The sequence below is a fragment of the Clarias gariepinus genome, chromosome 2 (assembly GCF_024256425.1).
Source record: "Clarias gariepinus isolate MV-2021 ecotype Netherlands chromosome 2, CGAR_prim_01v2, whole genome shotgun sequence".
NCBI classification, from domain to species: Eukaryota; Metazoa; Chordata; class Actinopteri; order Siluriformes; family Clariidae; genus Clarias; species Clarias gariepinus.
The window spans coordinates 11,370,281-11,395,937 of NC_071101.1; the positions used below are offsets into that span (position 1 = coordinate 11,370,281).

Here is a 25,657-nt window from a genome sequence, read left to right on the forward strand (position 1 = left end):
GAAAGTGCTGTTATATTCCGAAAACTTTTCATGCAAATAATGTGTGTGTGTGTGTGTGTGTGTGTGTGTGTGTGTGTGTGTGTGACTGAGTATATTTAATGCTTAATGTGCTACTGCGTAAAGAGGACCACACTCATTTCATATTTTTCTGATTAGTTAGAATGTGCAATCTAATGCATTCCACAAACATACAATAAAAAAATGATTCAAAATGAAAACATCAGAAATTTCCCAGATTTACAAAAAAATCTGATCAGAATAAAGCATTGATTTAGAAAAACAGTTAATGCATTATTCTGATCAGACTTTCTTTTTAAAACAGTAAAGTCTTATTATAGACCATATTCTTCTCTCTCTCTCTCTCTCTCTCTCTCTCTCTCACACACACACACACACACACAGTTTGATCTTTCTTTCTGTGTTGATGCACATCATAGAGAGAGAGAGAGAGAGAGAGAGAGTGAAGAATCTCTCTCAGCCCACTTTGTAGCCTTTTATTCACATAGATGTATTTGATTCTGTCATCGAGTGAATGCAGAATTTCTAGCAAACAGTGTAAATGACGGCTGTCTCTTAAATCTCCTGATATCTGTTACTGAAGGTCTGCCTCTCCTCTCTTTAGAACAGAAGAAACAGCTTGAACTGATAATTAATCTTTATTTAGTTCTGGTCATGTAGTGATGAGTCTGTCAGCATCATCAAGCCCAGAGATAACAGACTGCTCTGAGTAAATCATGACTTAACTACTCAGCATATACGTACAGGAATGCTGTGTATGACTTTTATGCAATTTCGAATGTGTTGATGATGCAAAATATCCACCAAATGCAGTAATCTAGTTCATGCTAGATGTTAAAAAAAAGCTAGTTCATGCATTCATGACCTCCAGACTGGACTATTGTAATGCATTACTAGGTGGTTGTCTGGCACCCTCAATAAACAAGCTTCAGTTAGTCGAAAATGTTAACCCCAATATTATCATCCCTGCCCTGGCTACCTGTTCAGTTTAGAATTAATTACAAAATAGTATTACTTACATACAAGGCTTTAAATGGTTTAGCTCCCACATACCTAACCAGTCTTCTGATACGCTACAATCCACCACATTCCTTAAGATCACAAAACTCCGGACTTCTTGTAATTCCCAGAATTTCAAAATCTACAAAAGGGGGTCGGGCTTTTTCATATTTAGCTCCAAAGCTTTGGAATAGCCTCCCAGACAGTGTTCGGGGCTCAGACACAGTTTCCCAGTTTAAAAGTAGACTCAAGACGCATCTCTTTAATCTGCCATACACGTAACTCATCCCATAACTTCATACTTCAGTACATCTATCCTGAATGGCAACTACGCTAATTCTCTCCATCTGTTCTGTACTTTTCTACCCATCCCGAGGCATCTGGAGATTGTGCCAGCTGCAATAGACAAAGGCCAACCCTGCAAGGTTCCTGAGACATCCAGAGAAGGACCAGCTTAAGCTGGATTCTCCTTTATGATGGTTGGAGCTACACATCCTGCTCCTGTGCTTCCAGTGATCCAGACCCCATCTGCCCTCTGCACCTACTGACTCATGTTAATTTAAAAAATTCCTGTTATATTGAACTTTCATCTGTATAACACACATGATGTTATATAATTTTTTATCTGTTATCACCCAGATGAGGATGGGTTTCCTGTTGAGTCTGGTTCCTATCAAGGTTTCTTCCTATTGCCATCTCAGGGAGTTTTTCCTTACCTCTGTCGCCGTCACCCTTGGCTTGCTCATCAGAGACATTTCATTCATCATTCAATCATTCATCTCATTATTATCTAGACACATTTTTCTCACACATACACACTTCCAAATACTTTCTTTTTTTTTATTTCCTTCATTTTTGTGAAGCTGCTTTAAGACAATGACCATTGTTAAAAGCGCTATATAAATAAAATTGAATTGAATTGAATTAATCTACAGTATATCTTCTCTTACAGGGTGAACAGAATAGCAGCAAAGTGCACGAGGATGACACGAGAACAAGACGCAGGTGAGACAAGCTGATAATAAAACTTATATAAAGACAGCAAAAGAAAAAAGTGATCAGAGGTCATGTATAAAACAGGGCCATCAGCTGGAGAAATCAGATCACATTAAAACAACACCTTAATGCTACGTGATTCCTTGACTCAATAAACCATCAAACAGGAGCGAGACCTGAACCGCAGCACAAGAAGTAGTATTGCACTGTCTCTTAAGCATATTTACATCTACAGCACTGGGCACATCCCCTTATCCAGAGTGACTTACAGACGTACATGTGCTTTGGTGGTCTACAATAAAACACATCCTCATAAACTAATAAAATATTATGAAGCTAAAGTCCCATTAGAGAGGAGTTAATATTAGTGCAGAAAGAAAACAATAGCACAAAATAAAGTTTTTTATTAGTGTTTATTTTAGCGCTTGGTGACTGAATAAAGTTCTTGGTGTGAAGCCTGATAGCGATGCAGATGTTCAGTTTTTGGCCAAGACAATTAAAAAAAGATGTGATGAGATATGAGGAGAGAATGTTAGCTAGTTTTTTAAACTACCCGAAGTTTCATCGTTCTGTCAGATGTTGTTACACAATAGTTCTCCTCAACAATCACCAAATCCATCATAGTGATCTCTAGTGATATACAGCAGAACAGACTTGCTAAAATTTTGTTTTAGCTGAGGATAAAGAGCTGCCATCCATGATGAGATGTCTGCCAAACTTACTGAGATTCATGCAGAAACACAACTAAATCAGAGAGCAGATGATTAACCACCAAATAGCTTTGAAAAAGGATTAGAATAATTTATAAATCAATAGAAGTATTAATTTTACAGTAGTGGCCATGGTGGACTCTGTGTACTGTGGTGTTATGATAATTAAGAGATTTCTGATGTGAGTTGTGAGTTAGTGTGATGTGGTTCCTCTCCTCTACAAAGTGTCATTGTGTCGTATCACATCCTCCAACTCAGCACCTGCAGTCGCTCTCAGCTGCAGCAGTGCAGTCTCTCTACAATCTGACTGAGGGAGGTTTTTGTACGACTCTATAACACTGTGTGAACACGTTGCCACTGTGGTAACTCTGACAGTAGTAATCTGCTGCATCTTCAGTCTGGACTCCACTGATGGTCAGAGTGAAATCAGATCCAGATCCACTGCCACTGAAACGAGCTGGAAAACCTGACTGTAGCTGATTTACAAGTTTAATGAGGAGTTTAGGAGCTTCTCCAGGTTTCTGCTGATACCAGTGTAACCCCTCACCAGCTGACCACTTGTACACTGCCTGACTGGTTCTACAGTTGATGGTGACTGTTTCTCCTGGACGAGCAGATTTCACTGCAGGAGTCTGAGTTACTGTGACTTGACCTCTGCATTCTGTTAAAATATATATTATAATTCACCATGAAACTGAAACATTATAATACATAAAAAACGTGTATTTGAATGAAGAGATGATTGTTGAGATAAAATCTGAAGCAGTGTCTGACCTTGAGTCCAGAGGATCAGTGTCCAGATGAAGACGGGGATCAAAGTCATGGTAGCTGTGGGTGAAGTTGGTGTAGCAGCAGCTCTCAGTCATGAAGTGTTAAAGTCACAGCGCTATAAACACTCCCAGAGCACTGAAGCATGAGCTGCTAATGCAAAGTGGAACCTCTCTTTATGTGTGTGTGTGTGTGTGTGTGTGTGTGTGTGTGTGTGTGTGTGTGTGTGTGTGTGTGTGTGTGTGTGTGTGTGTGTGTGTGTGTGTGTGTGTGGTCACTGTAGTGTAACAGAAGTTTTTGTACGACGGTTTCATTAGATTGTATCACTGTGGTGGACTTTCGGTGGAGGAACCAAACTCATCATTGGTAAGTCACTTTTAGTAACACTAAGTTGCTTTTACTTCTTCTACAGTTTTAAAAATTAAGAAAATAACTTCTGTTCATCATGTACATGAGTAAATGAAAGTAATGTGTATAGTTATTAGTAATATGTTGGGAGTTATTCTAAACCATGAAGTACTGAGATAATAAATGAGTAAACCAGTGACAAATATAAATATGCTGTAATAAATATGCTGTGTGTGTGTGTGTGTGTGTGTTGGTGAGTTTAAACCTTGTCACTGGTTCATATCTGAAGTTTAGTGTAAATTGTTCTAAAGTCTCTGTGCTGATGTAAAGTACAGACGAATGCTGCTGTGTGTTTGTGTTAAACAATGAACATTTGTGTAATCAGATCCATTTACTACTATCACACAGGGAGCACTTTATATTACACATCAGTAAGAAGTGTTTAACACAGAATAAAGCTGATCAAAGTCTGAGTCGCTCCACAATATAACCAGTAACTAGTAAATCTTCTCCTGCTGAGTAGTTCTACTGAACTGCAGTCATGTGAATAAGCAGTAATGAGTAAATGTTGTGTAAGTGTGTGTAAATGTGTGTTTATTGTGTGTTTGTCTTCTCCAGCCGGTCCCACGGTGAAGCCCTCCGTGTCTCTGCTCCCTCCCTCCTCTCTGCAGCTGTCTGAGGGATCCGCCTCGCTGCTCTGCCTGCTGTCTGCCTACTCTCCACAGGGGGCGCTGGTGAGCTGGAGCGTGGACGGCTCAGAGGTGAAGGACCGGGTTCTGACCAGCGCAGAAGAACAGAAGAAGGACGGTTACACACGCAGCAGCACCCTGACCCTCAGCAAAGCAGTCTGGGAAAAGGGGGAGGAGTTTGTCTGTACAGTCTCCCATGCTGGTGTCAATCATCCGGTCACGTTCAGAAAGAGCCAGTGTGAAGACTAACAGCTCCAAGATAGAATTTAACACTGAGCTGCTTACACATCCATCTACAATAGAGTTTTAATTCTACACAATGCTGACATTTCTGTCTTTACTCTCTTCACTGTCCTGTTGCTCTTCCTGTAGTTTTGCTCTGCTGAAATAAAGCTTCATTTTGGACATTGTGTCTTGTTTTATTCCAGTTAATAGTCATTATCAGTGTGATGAGAGAGTGTGTTTAGCTGTAGATTCAGTGCTGTGTGTTGTGCTTCAGTGAGTTTGGCTGAAGAAACTTGAACATCTGGTGAAAGTGCTGCTCTATTCTGGGAGAAAGAGGATCACTCAGCCGTCTTCATGTGAATCTCACTTCCTCTACACTGCTCTCTGATTTACTGCTTAACACTGACTCTGTGTGTTTAGCTGGGTGTGGAGCAGGAAGCTGCTTTCATCTCTTTCTTTACTGCAGGGTTTATGCTTGAGTGAACTGACAGGTAAAGATTTATTTTATATTAATGAGATGGACGAGTTCAGATTCTCATCCATTCCTACTTGTGTCAAAACTGTACACTGAATTTAAACTGAAAATCAGCTTCTGACTTTCTTTTACCTCAGAATCCAGTAGACCTTCTGAGAACAGTGTTTATGTCCATTCTGGACCCAGTATAAATGAATCAGTGCATAACAGGACACATTTATGAATACCTTCAGATTAAATTTAGAAAATATAGTGACATTACCACATGGATGTGGTGAGGGAGGACATGCAGGAGGTTGGAGTGAAAAAGTAAGATGTGGTAGACAGAGTCAGATGGAGACAAATGGTCCGCTGTGGCGACCCCTAGTGGGAGCAGCTGAAAGAAAAATAAGAGACATTTTTACTGTCTGAAGTAATCTTAGAACGTCTCATCTCATTTAAAGTGTTTTATTAATAATGTATGTACGTTGCTGTGCTACCACATTAAACATACATTCACATCAATTACTGCACAGAGATTTCTTAGTGATCTGCCAGAGTTATCAGCTATGACTGGATCACTGTCTGACCCCAGAGAACTCGATCCGGTGACTGAATGCTTAGAGTAAACAATATATTATACTTTAAATAATGTAGCTCCATTTAAAAGAAAAATAATTATAGACAATAAACTTGCTCCCGCATGAAAACTGTTTAGAAGAAACTGCAATAGAGTGGGATTAGGGAGAGTCGTTAAGATGTAACGACAGGAGAGAGTAAGGGTTTTTGTAAGGGAGGCTTTCCTGATGGACCAGCATGAAAAATATGAGACAGGTTGAGCCTAAGATCTCTACCTCTGTGAAAAAATATATTTATCACTTGTACATAGACAGCTCTTTTTAGCCCCTCTCCTGAATCTATCTTCTCTGTCCAAAAGTCAAACATTCTAATCCTCAATCCTGTGTCCTTTGTCCTTTATGTGATGATATACTGTTGTTTAGGGCCCTGATGTATTACTCTTTCTGTGTTGATACATGTGGAGCTCTGAACACTCGTCACTGCAGTGGGTCAGGAATATTATATTTATTTGTTTAGTTGCTTTTTTATTTCTTTTTATGGATCTTCTTATTTTTGTAGTCCTGATACCTAATAGGGGTCGAGGCACTGACAAACACATATCATGTAGACAGATCCTTAGTCAAGTTCAAAACATGGGTAGTCACATGGCAAAATAGGAATGGCACAGTTTTAAACTGGACAAGTAAAACTATCAAACATACAGAAAGAAAAAGTAAAATGTCTCAAAAAATAGGACCTTAACCCTGTTAAAGAAAGAAACCATGAAGAATTTTTGAAAAACTGTGAAAAAGTCAGCTAATACATGCGACTGTGATCATAACTACCTGTTCTCTCTCTCTCTCTCTCTCTCTCTCTCTCTCTCTGTGCTGGGTGTGAGGAGAGTGCTTGGATGGCTGTTCAGCGTTTTGTCAAGTTGTGGAAGGACTGAAATTGCCCCCCCAATTTATTTATTTATTTATTTTTATTAGTAAATGTTACTAGTAAAAAAAAAAAGTTAAAGGTTTATAGTGAGAAAGAGAGAGTGAGCGAGGCATCATGGCCTCTGAGGCTGGTCAAGAGACACTGTCTCTCCGACATGACATTACTGTAGGTGTGTGGTGGAGGACGGAGTAGAGGTGGAGGAGGTGCTGCTAGTGGTGGAGAGCAGGTCAGGTGTGAAAACATCTACTCTGCCTCCCGGATAAACAAAGCAGTGGTGGTGGTTTAAACCAAGATAAACCTTGCGAGTACACTAACAAAAGGGGGAGTATGTGTAATAGGGTCAGCGGTTCAAGTTACCTCTCTGTCTATCGCCACAACACGAGTCGTAATATCAAATGTGCCCCTATTTATTAGGACGAGGAAATTATGAAGGAGCTAGCCTGCTTCAATAAATTTGTTTGCCCCACGTTCTGCCTTTCTGCTAACAGATTTTAATGGTTTTGAACGACATAAAAGGAACACTTAATGTAAAATTCTACTGTAAAGAGGGGGAGACCTGCTTCATAGTTTTTGCCACCTTGGAGCAACTGAAGTGCTACGACTGCAGGCGATATCAGACATGAAAGCCAGCGCTGTCTGCACTGGGTTGTGCAGCCGGGCAGCTCAGGCGGCGATTCGGCATGAATCCACTGTAGTCACGACAAGTCGCTTGCTGTGTTCTGTAGCTTCGAAAGATTATTTTACTGTATCCTTTTAGCTTACTGTCTCTCTAGCCAAGCTTCACGAACTGAAGAACGCCAGAGATGGCAGATATGGAAGCCAGTACTGCAGGATGGAGTGCTAAGATGTGGAGAACACAAGCTTTTGACCGTGAGACAGTAAGCTACAGAACACAGCAAGCGACTTGTCGTGACTACAGTGGATTTATGCAAGAAACTGTAACAACCGTTGTACTTTGATGTTGAAAATAAACAAGAGACAAAGAAATCAGCGAAACGTCCGGAGTCGTGTGTGACACTGTGTAACAAAAGACACGCGTCAGAACTTGTGAATAACATGCACGTACATAATAAAGCAGGAGCAGCACGGGGACAGCCAGCGGGAAAAACCTGACTGAAGAGGTACAGAAGCCACAAATCTGCACACCACCAATGACACCAAAAGACACACCGATGCCTAAAGACACACCGATGCCTAAAGACACACCGACACCTAAAGAGAGCACTACAGCCAAACCGAAGAGAAAAAAAGGAGACATCCACAACAAAAACCACCACAAAACTGAAAACCTGCAGTCAGACCCTGGGAGCCGCAACATAGGAGAATAAAGGCGCAACTCAGCGCACACACACACACACACACACACACACACACACACACACACACACACACACACACACCAACCGATTCTTACAGCTTTCCCCAAAAAAACACTGTAAATATGTAAATAACACCAGACTTATGAAAAGAAATGAAAACATGTAAATTATTCTATGATTTTTTTTCTTTAATAAAGTGTGTGATGTCTCTCGGGCGGAGTTGGCGTGTGAGAGTTCTACAGTGTGACTGAGTTCCCCTCTCCTTTTCCCCTTCCCCCTTTTTTTCTATTGCTCTCTTGGCGTTCTATTAACTTTTTGTGTGTGTGATTAAGTTTGAGGATAAACTGTACAGTCTTCCAGCGTGTGCTGGTCGACGAGGGCGTCTCCAGAACGCACGTGCTATGAGTGTCTTTCCCGCAGGCATGGTATTAAAATCGCACCTGTAATGAACTGTTCAGTAGAAGAGTGCAGTCTGGCGGTCGGAAATATTGTCGGGCACGAAAGTATAATGTCGGCGTTCCGCATGAACAGTGCTGTAGTGCTTTTTCTGGATAACACTGAGAAAGTGAATAGTGTGGTACAAAAAGAAGTCGTCATACAAGACACTTTCACTCCCGTTATGCCCCTTGTTCAAGCAGCAAAAAAGATTATTGTGTCCAATGTTCCCCCGTTTATAAAAGATGAAATGCTGATTACTGAGTTGTCCAGGCACGGAAAAATTGTTTCTCAATTGAGAAAAGTCCCGCTAAGCTGCAAATCCCCCTTACTGAAACATGTCATTTCTTTCAGACGGCAAGTTTTCATGGTTTTAAAAAGTGAAATGGAAGAACTAAATGTGGCATTTAAATTTAAGATCGATGGCTTTGACTACAGTATGTCGTGTTTGCCAGCTCTGAGACGATGAAATGCTTTAAATGTGGGGTTGAAGGGCACATCGAAGCTTGTGTCCGGCACAAACTGAGGATGTGAGAGCTGATCTAGTGGCAGCAGTGGATGATGTCGTGACAGGGGCCGAACATAAGCAGGATGAAGGTACGAGTGCTTCTACAGTAGAGGCCGGGGCAAATGAGGAGTGGACGGGAGGGTCAGAAATGGCAAAGGACTCAGATAAGACCCAGTAAACAGCTGATGTTAAGATGGAAGAGGACAATGCTGAGTATGTGAGTAATGACGCGCTTTTTAAAACACCTCCTGTCAAGAGGAAAAGGAATAAAGGAAAAATAGGGAATGGAAAACTAAAACAATTGTCAGCAACACAAACTGATGTTGAAAGCAGTGTTATTGAAGATTCTGATAGCGATACTTTGTATAGTAAGAACAGAAGGACTAGACATCATGTTTATCCATTTGGAAAAATTAAGTCTTTTTTACAAGGAACAAAAAGCACGATGAATATGCAGATTACAGATTATTTTCCAAATCGCAGATGGCTTGTAGACACTGTGGGAATGTTAATGGGGAGTGAGGCTGAGGAACAGTTTACTATTCAAGAAATATATAGACTAAAGAAAATTGCTACAAAAATGAGATCAGAACTTCAAGCACAGGATGGGTTTGAAACAACATAGTGCACTCTATTTTTCGTATGTTCAAATTTGCTCTAAGGTTTAATCTTTCTTTCATACTTATTAATGAGTGAGGTGAGGGTGGGCACTCTGAACATAAATGGGGCACGGGATGCTTATAAAAGAGCACTTTTATTTGAACTAATAAAGCAAAAGAAAATTGATGTCACCTTCATTCAGGAGACACACAGTGACGGTCTAAACGAAATTGAGTGGAGAAGAGAGTGGGAAGGAGTAGTGGTGTGCTCTCATATGAGCTCTACTCGAGGAGGGATAGTGGTATTGTTTGCTAAGCATTTTATTCCTGTCTCTTTTGAGGTGAAACATGAAATTCCTGGTAGACTTATTGTTATGCAAGCACAGTTCGAAAAATTTTGTATTGTGCTTATTAATGTATATGCTCCTACTAATGGTGCTGAGAGAGTTTGTTTCTTAAATAAGCTTAATGAATTTCTACAGAGTTATAATTCAGATGAGTATGTGTTTCTAGGTGGTGACTTTAATTGCACTGAGAATTATGTGCTAGATCGGAATCACATCGAGCCCCATGCTGCTTCAAGCCGTGCTATCTGCACATTGATTGAGACCCACAAATTGTGTGATATATGGAGACACCTAAATAAGAATGATAAACAATATACATGGACACATACTCGAGGAAACCTGATTTCCTCGGCTAGACTAGATAGACTATATTGCTTTAAGCACCAACTTAATATTGTGAAAAACTGTGTAATAAGTCCTTCAGGCTTTTCTGATCATGCTCTTGTTATATGTACAGTAGTCATAGCAAACATAAAATCAAAGAGTGCCTATTGGCATTTTAATGTTTCATTGTTGGATGATTTAAAGTTTAATGAGGTTTTTAGTTTTTTCTGGAAAGAATTTAAACTAAAGAAAGATTGCTTTGTTAATCTGTGTCAGTGGTGGGACTATGGAAAAGTTGAAATCAAACTTTTATGCCAGCAGTATACTTCCAATGTCTCTAAAAATGCTACACAAAAACTGAAAAAATTAGAAGCCGAAATTGTAGAGCTACAGGCACTTATAGAGGCTACTGGAGGACAGAATGGAATTGATGCCCTAAAATCTAAAAAGTTAATTTATGCGGACCTGCTAGGCACGAAGGCAAAGGGAGCTCTGGTCAGGTCGCGCTATCAAAATCTTGCGCAAATGGATGCCCCATCTAAGTTCTTTTTCAATCTGGAAAGAAAAAATGGCCAGAGCCGATATATTCACTCACTGCGCTCAGAAAGTGGGCAAGAACTGACAGCGCTGCCTGAAATAAGACGGCGTGCTGTAAGGTTCTATAATGAACTTTATGAGAGTGAATATAAGAAAGATGAGGAGTTGGCCTCTAGCTTTTATGCAGGCCTACCAAAGCTATCAGAAGAATCAAAAGCAGTGCTGGAGACGCCTCTGTGTGAGCAAGAGCTTCGGAATGCATTGCAGAACATGGAGGGCGGAAAAGCTCCTGGTATTGATGGAATACCAGTTGAGTTTTACAGAGCCTTCTGGAAAGTGCTGGGTGAGGATCTCTTGGATGTGCTCAATGAGAGCATAGCCGAGGGATCTTTACCTTTGAGTTGCAGGAGAGCTGTTATCACTCTTCTGCCAAAGAAAGGTGATCTACAAGAAATCAAAAATTGGAGACCGGTAAGCTTGCTGTGCTCTGATTTAAAGATCTTCTCAAAGTCTCTGGCCAACAGATTGAGAGAGGTGATGGGGCAGGTCATACACCCTGACCAGACATATTGTGTGCCTGGCAGGCTAATTTCAGACAATATTGCTTTTATTCGAGACATAATAGAGGTCTCTGAACTTTTGGGTATCAACTTAGGGCTCATTTCCATTGATCAAGAGAAAGCTTTTGACAGAGTGGAGCACCAGTATCTTTGGGCAACTCTGAATGCTCTTGGGTTTGGACCAGGTTTTATTGGAGCAATTTAGGTGTTGTATGGAGATATTGAAAGTATGCTAAAAATCAATGGTGGTTTGAGCGCCCCTTTTAAAGTTAAAAGAGGTATAAGACAAGGATGTGCCCTTTCAGGAATGGTGTACTCTTTAGCAATTGAACCCTTGTTAAATAAGTTATATTTTAAAGTGAAAGGGTTATTTTTACCTCGTAACAATTTGCAGCATCAGATATCAGCTTATGCCGATGATGTTATAATTATGATTAATGGACAGAATGATATAAATAATATGGTAAAAACTATTAATGAGTTTCAACGCATATCTTCTGCTAAAGTAAACTGGAGTAAAAGTGATGCACTGGTTGTTGGAAAATGGGAGAGGGGTCCACCATCATTACCTGGAAGGTTAATCTGGAAAAAAGGTGGAATTAAATATTTGGGAGTTTTTATTGGGGATACAGTCACACAAGAAAAGAATTGGGTTGGGGTGGTTGAGAAAATCGAGGGCAGGTTAAAGAAGTGGAAGTGGATTCATCCACAACTATCTTTTAGGGGGAGGGTTTTAGTAATTAACAATTTGACTGCCTCTACATTGTGGCACAGATTGGCATGTGTGGATCCTCCTTCCGGCCTTCTTCCCAGGTTGCAAGCAACTCTTGTTAATTTTTTTTGGGATAGACTTCACTGGGTCCCCCAGGGTGTACTTTTTTTACCTGTTGAAGAAGGTGGTCAAGGACTGTCGAGTAGATGTGCTACGTTTCGATTGCAGTTTATCCAGAGACTTTTAACTGGACCTGAAGATCTGGTATGGAGAAAAGTAGCGCAAATTATCCTGCAGAAAACTGAGAGACTGGGACTTGACAACACCTTGTTCTTTATGGATCATGAACAGCTGAACTTAAAAGGACTACCTTCCTTTTACCGTGGACTTTTCAAAACATGGGGACATTTCAATGTAACCAGGATTTGTAAGACAGAGTCTCTATTCTGGTTACTTGAGGAACCTTTGGTCAAAGGAGCTCGCTTTGATTTATCAGATGTGTATTTGCCTGGTCTTACACTTAAATTATGTGGTTCTGGTATCATAAAACTAACGAATTTAATTGATGTGGCTGGATTTGACCTAAGTGATGTATTTTCACTGGCTACGGCTTTAGAACAAAGGTCTTTACGACAAGCTGGGATTATTATACAAATGTGGAAAAAAAGAATAATTGAGGAAGAACTGCTTTTACTGCAAAATTATGGTAATGGAATTTCAGTTCCAGACACGAGAGATCCTTTTCCAAAAATTGTTATTTCACCTGATTTAAAGGGCATGTTTGGTATTTTGCTGGATCTAGATGGATTGCAAAATTTAGAGTTTACTTCGGTGAAAGGAAAATTGTTGTACAGGTGTTTTGTTAAAATTTTTAATAAAGTGGTATTAAATAGAAAAAAAGACAATGTGTGGCGAGAAAAACTTGGAATGCGAGGACAAACCAGCTTGGAGGGTGATATACAAACCACCATTGAATAAGCAAACCGGTGATCTGCAGTGGCGAATATTACACGGGGCTGTTGCTGTAAATGCTTTTGTTTCTGTCATAAACTCAGATCTTGTCGATAAATGTGTTTTGTGTGGAGTAAGAGAAACTGTTTTTCATTGTTTTACGGAATGCATCAGATTGAGGTCACTTTTTGTTTTATTGAGAAATCTGTTTTTAAGATTTCAAGAAAAGTTCACGATTAATATGTTTGTTTTAGGATTAAAGTATTTTCAAAAACAAAAAACTAAATGGCAGCTAATTAATTTTATTCTTGGTCAAGCTTGTACTTCTTTTTAAAGCACTTTTAAAAGCCAGGGTTGGTGTTGAGTACAAATATTACAAACTAATGAATGATATGGAGTCTTTTAAATTAAAGTGGTGTTACAATGATAACATCTGTACTGTAATTGAAGGTGAACTAATCTTTGAATTGTTACTAAGCTGAACTTTGTTTGTACACCATGTGATACAGTGACTTTGGTAGGTTGAATATTGTTAAATAAAGTTTATTTTTAAAAATAATAAAAAAATCTCTCTCAATTTGTTGAGCTACACATGGCATTCCTGAGTCCTGCTCATCAGGGACAATTTAATAATCATGATTTATACATATTTCATCATGCTTTTCAAACTCATTTCCCATTTTGTGACTCTGATACAGTATGAGGAGAAAAAGTCAGATAGTTTTCTAATACTACACAAAGTTTGCTTATCCTGTAAAATGTTGTTACACAATAGTTCTCCATAACAGTCACAACATACATCAAGTCTATTACAACTGTGCAATAAAACCTTTTTTAATTATGCAATATTATATTCGCTATTGCAATTTAAAATTTTATTGAAAGTGTAACTATTGTATTGCTTTTTCTTTTACTTTTGTATTTATACACTGTCCTGTCCCTACTTTATTTTTCTTTGCTGTTGAAACATAGAAATTTCCCCACTGTGGTATATCCTATCTTATCTTCTCCTTATCTTATCTTATCTTATCTTATCTTATCTTAGTGATGCATCTCTATTGATATACTGCAGATCAGACTTGTAAGATTTAGTTTCAGATGAAGAGCTGCCAAACATGCTGAGATTCATACAGAGACATTGGATGCTGAAAGCCACAGAGAAAGAAGAGAAGGAGAGGAGGATTGAGGGAGTGAGGAGGAGGCAGATAATGCTGATACCTCACACTGGTGAATGATGGATGACTATGTACAATATGTTTACATTATTGTGTTTTAAAGGTGAGATGATAAATATTGAGATATAGGAGTTGAAAGAGGGAGAGACGTCAGGAGGACTACAGGCTTTGCACCAAACAGCTTCAGTCATGAGAAATAGTACCACAATAATTTATGAACTTATAAAACTGTAATGGATGTGAGATGTAAGAGTGGATGTGAGTTGACTCTGTGTACTGTGGTGTTATAATTATTAATGCGAGTTGTGAGTTAGTGTGGTGTGGTTCCTCTCTTTTACAGAGTGTCATTGTGTCGTATCACATCCTCCAACTCAGCATCTGCAGTCGCTCTCAGCTGCAGCAGTGCAGTCTCTCTACAATCTGACTGAGGGAGGTTTTTGTACGAGTCTTTAACACTGTGTGAACCAGTAGCCAGTAATGCTATGTCCACTCTGACAGTAGTAGTCTGCTGCATCTTCAGTCTGGACTCCACTGATGGTCAGAGTGAAATCAGATCCAGATCCACTGCCACTGAAACGAGCTGGAAAACCTGACTGTAGCTGATTTACAAGTTTAATCAGAAGTTTAGGAGCTTCTCCAGGTTTCTGCTGATACCAGTGTAACTCCTCACCAGCTGAGCCCTTGTACACTGCCTGACTGGTTCTACAGTTGATGGTGACTGCTTCTCCTGGACGAGCAGATTTCACTGCAGGACTCTGAGTTACTGTGGCTTGACCTCTGCACTCTGTAAAAATATATATTATAATTCACCATGAAACTAAAACATTATAATACATAAAAAACGTGTATTTGAATGAAGAGATGATTGTTGAGATAAAATCTGAAGCAGTGTCTGACCTTGAGTCCAGAGGATCAGTGTCCAGATGAAGACGGGGATCAAAGTCATGGTAGCTGTGGGTGAAGTTGCTGTAGCAGCAGCTCTCAGTCATGAAGTGTTAAAGTCACAGCGCTATAAACACTCCCAGAGCACTGAAGCATGTGCTGCTAATGCAAAGTGGAACTTCTCTTTTATGGAAACCTGTGTGTGTGTTTGCGTGTGTGTGTGTGTGTGTGTGTGTGTGTGTGTGTGTGTGTGGTCACTGTAGTGTAACTAAGGTTTTTGTACGACGGTTTCATTAGAATGTATCACTGTGGGTCACTTTCGGTGGAGGAACCAAACTCATCATTGGTAAGTCACTTTTACTTCTTTTAGGATTCTAAAAGTAAAGAAAAATAACTTCCGCTCATCATTTACATGAGTTAAATAAAAATTATGTGTATAGTTATGTTATTTATGAGTAATTCTTAACTGTAAAATAGTAAAATAATAAATGAGTGAATAATGATGATATAATAAATACTCTGTGTGTCCGTGAGTTTAAACCTGGTCACTGGTTCATATCTGAAGTTTAGTGTAAATTGTTCTAAAGTCTCTGTGCTGATGTAAAATACAGACGAATGCTGCTGTGTGTTTGTGTTAAACAATGAACATTTGTGTAATCAGATCCATTTACTACTATCACACAGGGAGCACTTTATATTACACATCAGTAAGAAGTGTTTAACACAGAATAAAGCTGATCAAAGTCTGAGTCGCTCCACAATATAACCAGTAACTAGTAAATCTTCTCCTGCTGAGTAGTTCTTCTGAACTGCAGTCATGTGAATAAGCAGTAATGAGTAAATGTTGTGTAAGTGTGTGTAAATGTGTGTTTATTGTGTGTTTGTCTTCTCCAGCCGGTCCCACGGTGAAGCCCTCTGTGTCTCTGCTCCCTCCCTCCTCTCTGCACCTGTGTGAGGGATCCGCCTCGCTGCTCTGCCTGCTGTCTGCCTACTCTCCACAGGGGGCGCTGGTGAGCTGGAGAGTGGACGGCTCAGAGGTGAAGGCCGGGGTTCTGACCAGCGCAGAAGAACAGAAGAAGGACGGTTACACACGCAGCAGCACCCTGACCCTCAGCAAAGCAGTCTGGGAAAAGGGGGAGGAGTTTGTCTGTACAGTCTCCCATGCTGGTGTCAATCATCCGGTCACGTTCACAAAGAGCCAGTGTGAAGACTAACAGCTCCAAGATAGAATTTAACACTGAGCTGCTTACACATCCATCTACAATAGAGTTTTAATTCTACACAATGCTGACATTTCTGTCTTTACTCTCTTCACTGTCCTGTTGCTCTTCCTGTAGTTTTGCTCTGCTGAAATAAAGCTTCATTTTGGACATTGTGTCTTCTTTTATTCCAGTTAATAGTCATTATCAGTGTGATGAGAGAGTGTGTTTAGCTGTAGATTCAGTGCTGTGTGTTGTGCTTCAGTGAGTTTGGCTGAAGAAACTTGAACATCTGGTGAAAGTGCTGCTCTATTCTGGGAGAAAGAGGATCACTCAGCCGTCTTCATGTGAATCTCACTTCCTCTACACTGCTCTCTGATTTACTGCTTAACACTGACTCTGTGTGTTTAGCTGGGTGTGGAGCAGGAAGCTGCTTTCTTCTCTTTATTTACTGCAGGGTTTATGCTTGAGTGAACTGACAGGTAAAGACTTATTTTATATTAATAAGATGGAGGAGTTCAGATCCTCATCCATTTCTACTTGTGTCAAAACTGTACACTGAATTTAAACTGAAAATCAGCTTCTGACTTTCTCTTACCTCAGAATCCAGTAGACCTTCTGAGAACAGTGTTTATGTCCATTCTGGACCCAGTATAAATTAATCAGTGCATAACAGGACACACTTATGAATACCTTCAGATTAAATTTAGAAAATATAGTGACATTTCCACATGGATGTGGTGAGGGAGGACATGCAGGAGGTTGAAGTAAAAAAGTAAGATGTGGTAGACAGAGACAGATGGAGACAAATGGAAAATATTTTTCGCTTGTACATAGACGGCTCCTTTTTGCCCCTCTCTTGAATCTATCTTCTCTGTCCAAAAGTCAAACATTCTAATCCTCAATCCTGTGCCCTTTTTCCTTCATGTGATGATATACTGTTGTTTCGGGCCCTGATGTATTATTCTTTCTGTGTTGATACATGTAGAGCTCTGAACACTCGTCACTGCAGGGAATCAGGGATATTATTTTTATTTGTTTAGTTGCTTTTTAAAACATTTTTCTTCTATTTTTTGTAGTCCTGATACCTAATAGGGGTCGAGGCACTGACAAACACATATCATGTAGACAGATTCTTAGTCAAGTTCAAAACACAGGTAGTCACATGGCAAAATAGGAATAGCACAGTTTTAAACTGGACAAGTAAAACTATCAAACATACAGAAAGAAGAAGTAAAAGGTCTCAGAAACTGTTAAAAAAAGAAACCATGAAAAATGTCTGACAAACAGTGGAAAAATCAGCTAATACATGCGACTGTGACCATAACTACCTGTTCTCTCTCTCTCTCTCTCTCTCTCTCTCTCTCTCTGTATCCGCTGGGTGTGAGGACAGCACTTGGAAGGCTGTTTGGTGTCTTGCCTAGTTTTTTTCCCTCACTTTATTTGTTCATTTATTTTTTATTAGTAAAAGTCACTAGTTAAAAAAAAAAAAGTTTTAAGGTTTATAGTGAGAGAGAGAGAGTACAATGGCCTCTGAGGCTGGTCAAGAGACACAGTCTCTCCGACATGGCATTACTGTACTGCACACTCACACCTCTCACTGTCTTTTGTCTTGTAAATGAGGTTTTCTCATTCATCTTCCAATCCCCACCAATGCACATACTGTTTAAATATCGATTGTTACCTTATTCAGCAAAACAAACGCCTCCAGCGAAGGGAATCACGGAGTTGCTGATTGGTTGGTGCGCTGTTGTAGAGATGACGTCTGTCGGGAAAGTCCTTCGATGAGGCGTTGGTTGCCTGGTTACCGATGGCTGCGCTCTGGAACTTCTCCTTCTTCGTTGCTGGACTTGCTTCGTGGAGTTCTGGCACAAAGTCTTGTTGAGAGTTCTTGAAGAGCAGATGATGCCAGCAGCGGCATAGCGCCGTAAGGGTCTACTTCAAAGCATCTGGTCTTGTGAAGTTTCTTGCAGCTTAGTTTCCCAGACGCTCCTTTATGATTGCCATTCAGATAAGATTGCATCGTTTTGCAGATGCCCCTTTATGATCGCGGATCAGATAAGATTATCAGGATGGCGACATGCATGCTGGGAGAAGATCTCTGGCCTGTGGTCAGTTGATTGCTCTCTCTGTGGGAGCCTCATTGTTCGCTACAATTATTATTATTATTATTATTATTATTAGCCCAACTCTTTGTTTATTTAAAAAAAAGTTGTTTTCCATTTTTTGCCCATTTATAGTTGGTTCAGGTAAATTGTTTTTTTTAAATACCCCAAACAATTCCCCAACAATTAAAACACGCCAACATGACATAAAAATGTATTCTTTCAAAACAAGTCAAAGTTAAAACAGTAATTTGTATAAAACAGGTGAAAACATGTTGTATTTTGTTTAAAGGTCATTAAATACCCAGATAACACCAGCTGCTTATCAGTCTCTATCTAGTTCTTTTATATTAAAATATCTATTTTTTAAAAACTATTAAAGCTGGCACAGTTTAAGTCTTTGTTTCCCCCAAAGTATCAGACGTTTTGCAATTCTATGTTCAGAATATAGACCTGACCAAGCATCATTCTAAAGCTGTTGCACTGTGACGTCATCCGTACTACAGCTCCCTCAACAGCTTGTTCAGGCTCCTCCAGTAGATGGGGTCAGGCCAGGAGTCACCCGTCTGACCCCATCCTCCACAGTGGAGCTCTGCTTAAAGAGAACAGGAAAATTTAGTGAAGACAAAGATAAATAAACTTTACAGAATATCGAATAGACTTTATTTTATTAAAACAACCCCCTCCCATTATTTTAATTAAATATAATTAACCATGGTCAACAGAATTCTGTGAAGGAATAAAGCATAAGACAAACGGCATAAAACGGAGATTTTAATTTTACACCAGCAGCAACTTACAAATGATGTCTCAATTTGAAAAGATGTACAAAACATAAAACACCACAAATAAGTATTAATCATAGAAAAAAAAATGAAACACCAACAGAAACGTTTTGTACTTTATAACTGTTCGTTATGACTTTTAAATATGACCGTTAAATACGGTTGGTTAGGAAACTCCTGAAGTCAGATGCAGACGGGGCACTTTTCAATCACAAACTACTTTGAAAAAATACAGAGATAGATATTCAATTAATGTTCATGATACTTAATTTAGCAAATGAACAATATTTATACTTTGTTCCTCTCGCTTCACAACTCATGAGAACAGACCGAAACCAGAACCGAACCGCAGATTAAGCACGCGCATATACTGAAACCGTCGGTATTTTAAGTGTGATTAAAAATACAAGAAATAGCTTAAACCAAAATAACGTGACTAAACATCGCTAAACAACAGGTGACATTTATGTTCAGTATTTAATTTCTATTTAGAAAGATGGGAATTAATTCCTGCTTACCTTTTCCACACGCTCGCCAAATGCTTGTCTTCTCAACACACTGTGTTCTGTTCTCGCAATGTCTTCTTGCGATGTTTGATCTGATATTTCCGCTTTTCATAGTAACAAGATCCCTTTGGTTTATCCCAACATGATTAAATCTAATACATGTTAAGTTGTTGAATTTTATGTAAATACAACATCATTTATTCATGTTTATCTTGAAAACATGAAATTATTAAGTACAAAACACATATTACATTTTAATACATGTAACAGGTAGCCAACTTCCTTTTTTTGAGTGTATAAAAAAGAAAATGGGAAAAGGAACATGAACCTGCATTTACATCTACAAAGTAATGTAGTGTTCGTCTTTAAACGTGCTATACGTTCTAGTAAAATATCTGGATTAAAAAAAAATACGTTTTTCCTCTTAAATCATTCAAGTCATAGCTGATGCTGCAGCTTCCCGTCCACATACCAGCAAATTTCGGATGATAAAGATACGTCGTATGGACACCGTATAGATGTATGATTTAACAGCTCAAACAGGCGATCTACAGACGATCTGAATATGACTATAAAAAAACAAACGCAATGTTTACCAGATGGTACGCTCTTTAGCAGACGTCTCCGTGACGTACCTGTGCTATCTGGGTATTTACCACAGAGTGTGTAAAATACTGTTTTGGGAATTCTGGAATGTAAATAAACTGCCTGTGCTAATGTTAACCATTGAACTTTGTTAGCGTTAGCCACTGTCTGTCTGTATTAACATCTGCATTAAATTAACCGAGAATTTACTTAATGCGCTTTTCATACAAATAAGCGATATAACACTCGTATATGGGCATTAGTTCATCTCTAAAGCCAAACTATAACTTACAGTGTATTGAAGCCCCCTCTCCCCCACTCCTTAACTGATAAACACTTGATGGGTTTTTATCCAGCTTTCATTAACTAAGCGCTCGCGCTACCATGCAAAGTCACGGCCAAAGTGGGGAAAATATAAACATGGTTATGAGCGTTTAGCTCACTAGCTCATCTATCCTCAGCTTATGTCCCTCATGAACTGCATCACATTATATTCCAGTCAAAGAAATAACCTGCAGATTAACTCTTAACCAAAGAATAAATAAATGCTGAATTTATCTAAATCAAGACAACACTCATTCGCATTTTTAGAAAGCACAAACACACTTCTTATTAGTTTTTCGAGTAGTGCAGCTTTTGGTAATGGTGGAGAGCAGGTCAATTGTGAGAACATCTAATCTACCTCACGGGTAAACAAAGCGGTGGTGGTGCTTTTAACCAAGATAAACGTCATGAGTACACTAACAAAGAGGGGGAATATGTGTAAGAGGCTCAGCAGTTCAAGTTACTCCTCTGTCTACCCCCACGACACAAGTGGTAATATCAAATGTGCCCCCGTTTTTTAAGGACGAGGCAATTAAGAAGGAGCTGGCCTGCTTCAATAAATTCGTTTGCCCCACGTTCTGTCTTTCTGCCAGTAGATTTTAATAGTTTTAAACGACATAAAATAAACACTTAATAAAAACCTCTACTGTAAAGAGGGGAACACCTGCTTCATAGTTTTTGCCACCATGGAGGGTCTGAAGTGCTTTGAGTGTGGGCAATATCAGACATGAAAGGCAGCGCTGTCTGCACTGGGTTGTGCAGCCGGGCAGCACAGGGGGCGATTAGGCCAAGATACAGCAGCAGCGCGGGGACAGACAGCGGGAAAAACCTGACTGAAGAGGTATAGGAGCCACAAATCTGCACACCACCAATGACACCAAAAGACACATCGACACCTAAAGTCACACCGACACCTAAAGACACACCGGCACCTAAAGACACACCGGCACCTAAAGAGAGCACTACAGCCAAACCGAAGGAAAAAAAAGGAGACATCCACAACAGAAACCACCACAAAACTGAAAACCTGCAGTCAGACCCTGAGAGCCACAACACAGGAGAATGAAGAAGCAGAGTGCAGCACAGAACACACACACACACACACACACACACACACACACACACACACACACACACACACACATCCATAGACATTGAAGAACAAATTAACTGATTCTTACAGCTTTCCAAAAAAAAAACTGTAAATATGTAAATAATACCAGACTTTTAACTTTAACTAAGTTTAAAAAAAATTTCATCATATCAAGTGTATTAAGAGCTCTCTCTCTCTCTCTCTCTCTTTGTTGAGCTACACATCGCATGAGTCATGTTCATCAGGGACGATTTAATAATTATGATTTATACATATTTCATCTGACTTTTGTGACTCTGATACAGTATGAGGAGGAAAAGTCAGATAGTTTTCTAATACTACACAAAGTTTGCTTTGCTTATTTGTTGTTTTAGAATAGTTCTCCATAACAGTCACAACATACAGTACAATAAATTTATTGCAACAATGCAATAACACCTTTTTAAGTTTGCGCAATATTATGTTAGCTATTACAATTTCATTGAAAGTGTAACTATTGTATTTTTTTTCTTTTTCTTTTGTATTTATACACTGTACTGTCCCTACTTTATTTTTCTTTGCTGTTGTAACATAGAAATTTCACCACTGTGGTATACCTTATCTTATCTTCTCCTTATCTTATCTTATCTTATCTTATCTTATCTTATCTTATTTTATCTTAGTGATACATCTCTATTGATATACTGCAGCTCAGACTTGTGAGATTTAGTTTCAGATGAAGAGCTGCCAAACACACTGAGATTCATACAGAAACATTGGATGCTGAAAGCCACAGAGAAAGAAGAGAAGGAGGGGAGGATTGAGGGAGTGAGGAAGAGGCAGATAACACTGATACCTCACACTGCTGAATGATGGATGACTATGTACAATATGTTTACATTATTGTGTTTTGAAGGTGAGATGATAAATATTGAGATATAGGAGTTGAAAGAGGGAGAGACGTCAGGAGGACTACAGGCTTGTCTGAAATAGGTTACACTTTAAAAAAGAGGAAGTGGAGAGAAGGAACATCAGCTCCAATCCCAAATGTTAGGAGAAACATAAGAGCCAATTTTGCACCAAACAACTTCAGTCATGAGAAACAATAGTTTATGAAATTATAAAACTGTAATTTTTCAGAGTGGATGTGAGTTGACTCTGTGTACTGTGGTGTTATGATTATTGAGAGATTTTTGATGTAAGTTGTGAGTTAGTGTGGTGTGGTTCCTCTCCTCCACAGAGTGTCATTGTGTCGTATCACATCCTCCAACTCAGCACCTGCAGTCGCTCCCAGCTGCAGCAGTGCAGTCTCTCTACAATCTGACTGAGGGAGGTTTTTGTACGACTCTATAACACTGTGTGAACACATCTTTACTACTGATGCTATGGTAACTCTGACAGTAGTAATCTGCTACATCTTCAGTCTGGACTCCACTGATGGTGAGAGTGAAATCAGATCCAGATCCACTGCCACTGAAACGAGCTGGAAAACCTGACTGTAGCTGATTGGCATATTTAATCAGGAGTTTAGGAGCTTCTCCAGGTTTCTGCTGATACCAGTGTAAGAAATGACCGTATGAGCTGTGATGATACACTGCCTGACTGGTTCTACAGTTGATGGTGACTGTTTCTCCAAGACGAGCAGATTTCACTGCAGGAGTCTGAGTTACTGTGACTTGACCTCTGCACTCTGTAAAAATATATATTATAATTCACCATGAAACTGAAACATTATAATACATAAAAATGTGTATTTGAATGAAGAAATGATTGTAGAGATGAAACCTGAAGCAGTGTCTGACCTTGAGTCCAGAGGATCAGTGTCCAGATGAAGACGGGGATCAAAGTCATGGTAGCTGTGGGTGAAGTTGCTGTAGCAGCAGCTCTCAGTCATGAAGTGTTAAAGTCACAGCGCTATAAACACTCCCAGAGCACTGAAGCATGTGCTGCTAATGCAAAGTGTCCTCTAAGTATGGAAAAACAAGATTTAGGTCTGAGCAGCATTATCAAGTTATTCGAGATTTGAATCTCATCACTTGTCCACAATTTGGTGTTATTTCTCCTCCAGTCTTCTGCAGTGTGTGCAGTACACTGTCCTTTGAATTAAACCTACTGTAGATAACTTTACCCTGGTGTTATGCTTATTCATGCACTGTGTGTTTTGTTCAGAAGATGGAAATTGTTTTGGTTATCGGCAGTTTTGCTGAATGATGTTATCAGAATTCTGCTCTGTTGTATGATGTTCAGTTAAACTTGTGTATCTCCTCTACAGATATTATATCACAGATCTCAGTTTGTAAGAGTTTACTTACTCACTCACTCAATCCCAGGAGGCTTAGGGCACGAGGCGGGGTACACCCTAGACAGAGTGCCAATCCATCGCAGTGTTATAGTTTACATTAACATTAATATACCTGTGTGTGTGTGTGTGTGTGTGTGTGTGTGTGTGTGTGTGTTCACTGTAGTGTGACAGAGGTTTTTGTACGACGGCTTCATTGGAATGTATCACTGTGGTACACTTTTGGTGGCGGCTCCAAACTTATTATAAGAAGTAAGTGCCTTCTTTTTCTAAAAGCTCAGAGATTCATTAGTACTTTTACACAATTTATTAAAATGTATAAATTTACTGTAAAATTATAATGTAACATTAATATAAGGGAAAAAAAAACATTTTATATAAAGAAGAGAAATGTGATGTGAAGCGCAGAGCTGCTTCTGTAAAATATCAGCTTTTGTCTTATTTTGTAAAATTCAGTCTAAAACTTTTTAAGACAAATTTGAAATATTAGTTTTTAGTGGATTAAATTTTGCTTTGTGTTGCTCTAATTTATCATAGTCCTGAAAATGTGTGTAAGAATAAATCATGAACAATGGTGGGTTATTGCTTTTTTTTTTTATTAATGATGAGCCACAAAATAATTATTAACATCATGTAAAAAAAATAAATAAACATACATAACTTTACCGTGGTGTGATGCTCATTCATACACACTGTGTTTTGTTCAGAAGATGGAGATTTGGTTTGGTTGGATGACGTTACGAGAATTCTGCTTTGTTGTACGATGTGCAGATAAACTTGTGTATCTGATCTACAGTCTTATTATCACAGAGTTCAGTATGTTAGAGTTTACAATAACATTAATATAACTGTTTGTGTGTGTGTGTGTGTGTGTGTGTGTCCTCCAGCTGGTCCGGTGGTGAAGCCCTCCGTGTCTCTGCTCCCTCCCTCCTCTCTGCAGCTCTCTGAGGGATCGGCCTCACTGTTCTGCCTGCTCTCAGCCTATTCTCCACAGGGGGCGCTGCTGACCTGGACCGTGGATGGTGCCGAGGTGAACGAGGGGATTGTGACCAGCACAGAAGAACAGAAGAACGGCTTCTACAGCCGCAGCAGCACCCTGACCCTCAGCAAAGAACGCTGGGAAGAGGCCGAGGTGTTCGGCTGTACCGTCTCCTACCACGACACGACTCAGATCACCTCGTTCCGAAAGAGTCGCTGTGACGCTCACTAGAAATCAAGTGTACACTTTAAAGCATGCTTAGTGGTCTAAAATGGTATCAGTGGTGTAGCTATGCTGAAATAAAGCTTTAATGTGGAAAGAACGTCTCCTTTTTCAGTTGTGAAGTGTCTTTGGCAGCGATTTGGACCAGCAGCTTTAACAGCAGGTCGAGTGCAGTGTGTGTGTTGTGCTTGAGTGAGTTTGTCTGAAGAACCATGAACATCTGCTGAAAGTGCTGATCTATTCTGAGAACTGTTCATGCAAATGTGTGTGTGTGTGTGTTTGTTTTTGATGGCTAATGTGCTACTAGGTAAGGAGGCTCACACTCATTTTAAATTTTTCTGACTGGTTAGATGGTGCCTAAAACTATCAATACTGTAAATTGTAATGCATTCCACTTAAATACAAGAAAAAAATAAAGATTCAAGACTTTAGAACATTTCTGATCATGATGAAGCATTTACTGCCTTTATTTAGGAAGTAATAAAGTCTTAATAGAGTTTGATCTCTCTCTCTGAATCGATGCAC

General features: G+C 39.4%; 1 long non-coding RNA gene across 1 annotated transcript; it reads left to right on the forward strand.

Annotated features, from left to right (window-relative positions):
- Positions 1-3,744: 3,744 nt before the first annotated feature.
- Positions 3,745-4,933, forward strand: LOC128509478 (uncharacterized). Its single transcript, XR_008356052.1, has 2 exons — positions 3,745-3,857; positions 4,458-4,933. It is a non-coding gene; the product is annotated as an uncharacterized LOC128509478 (long non-coding RNA).
- The last annotated feature ends 20,724 nt before the right edge of the window (positions 4,934-25,657 follow it).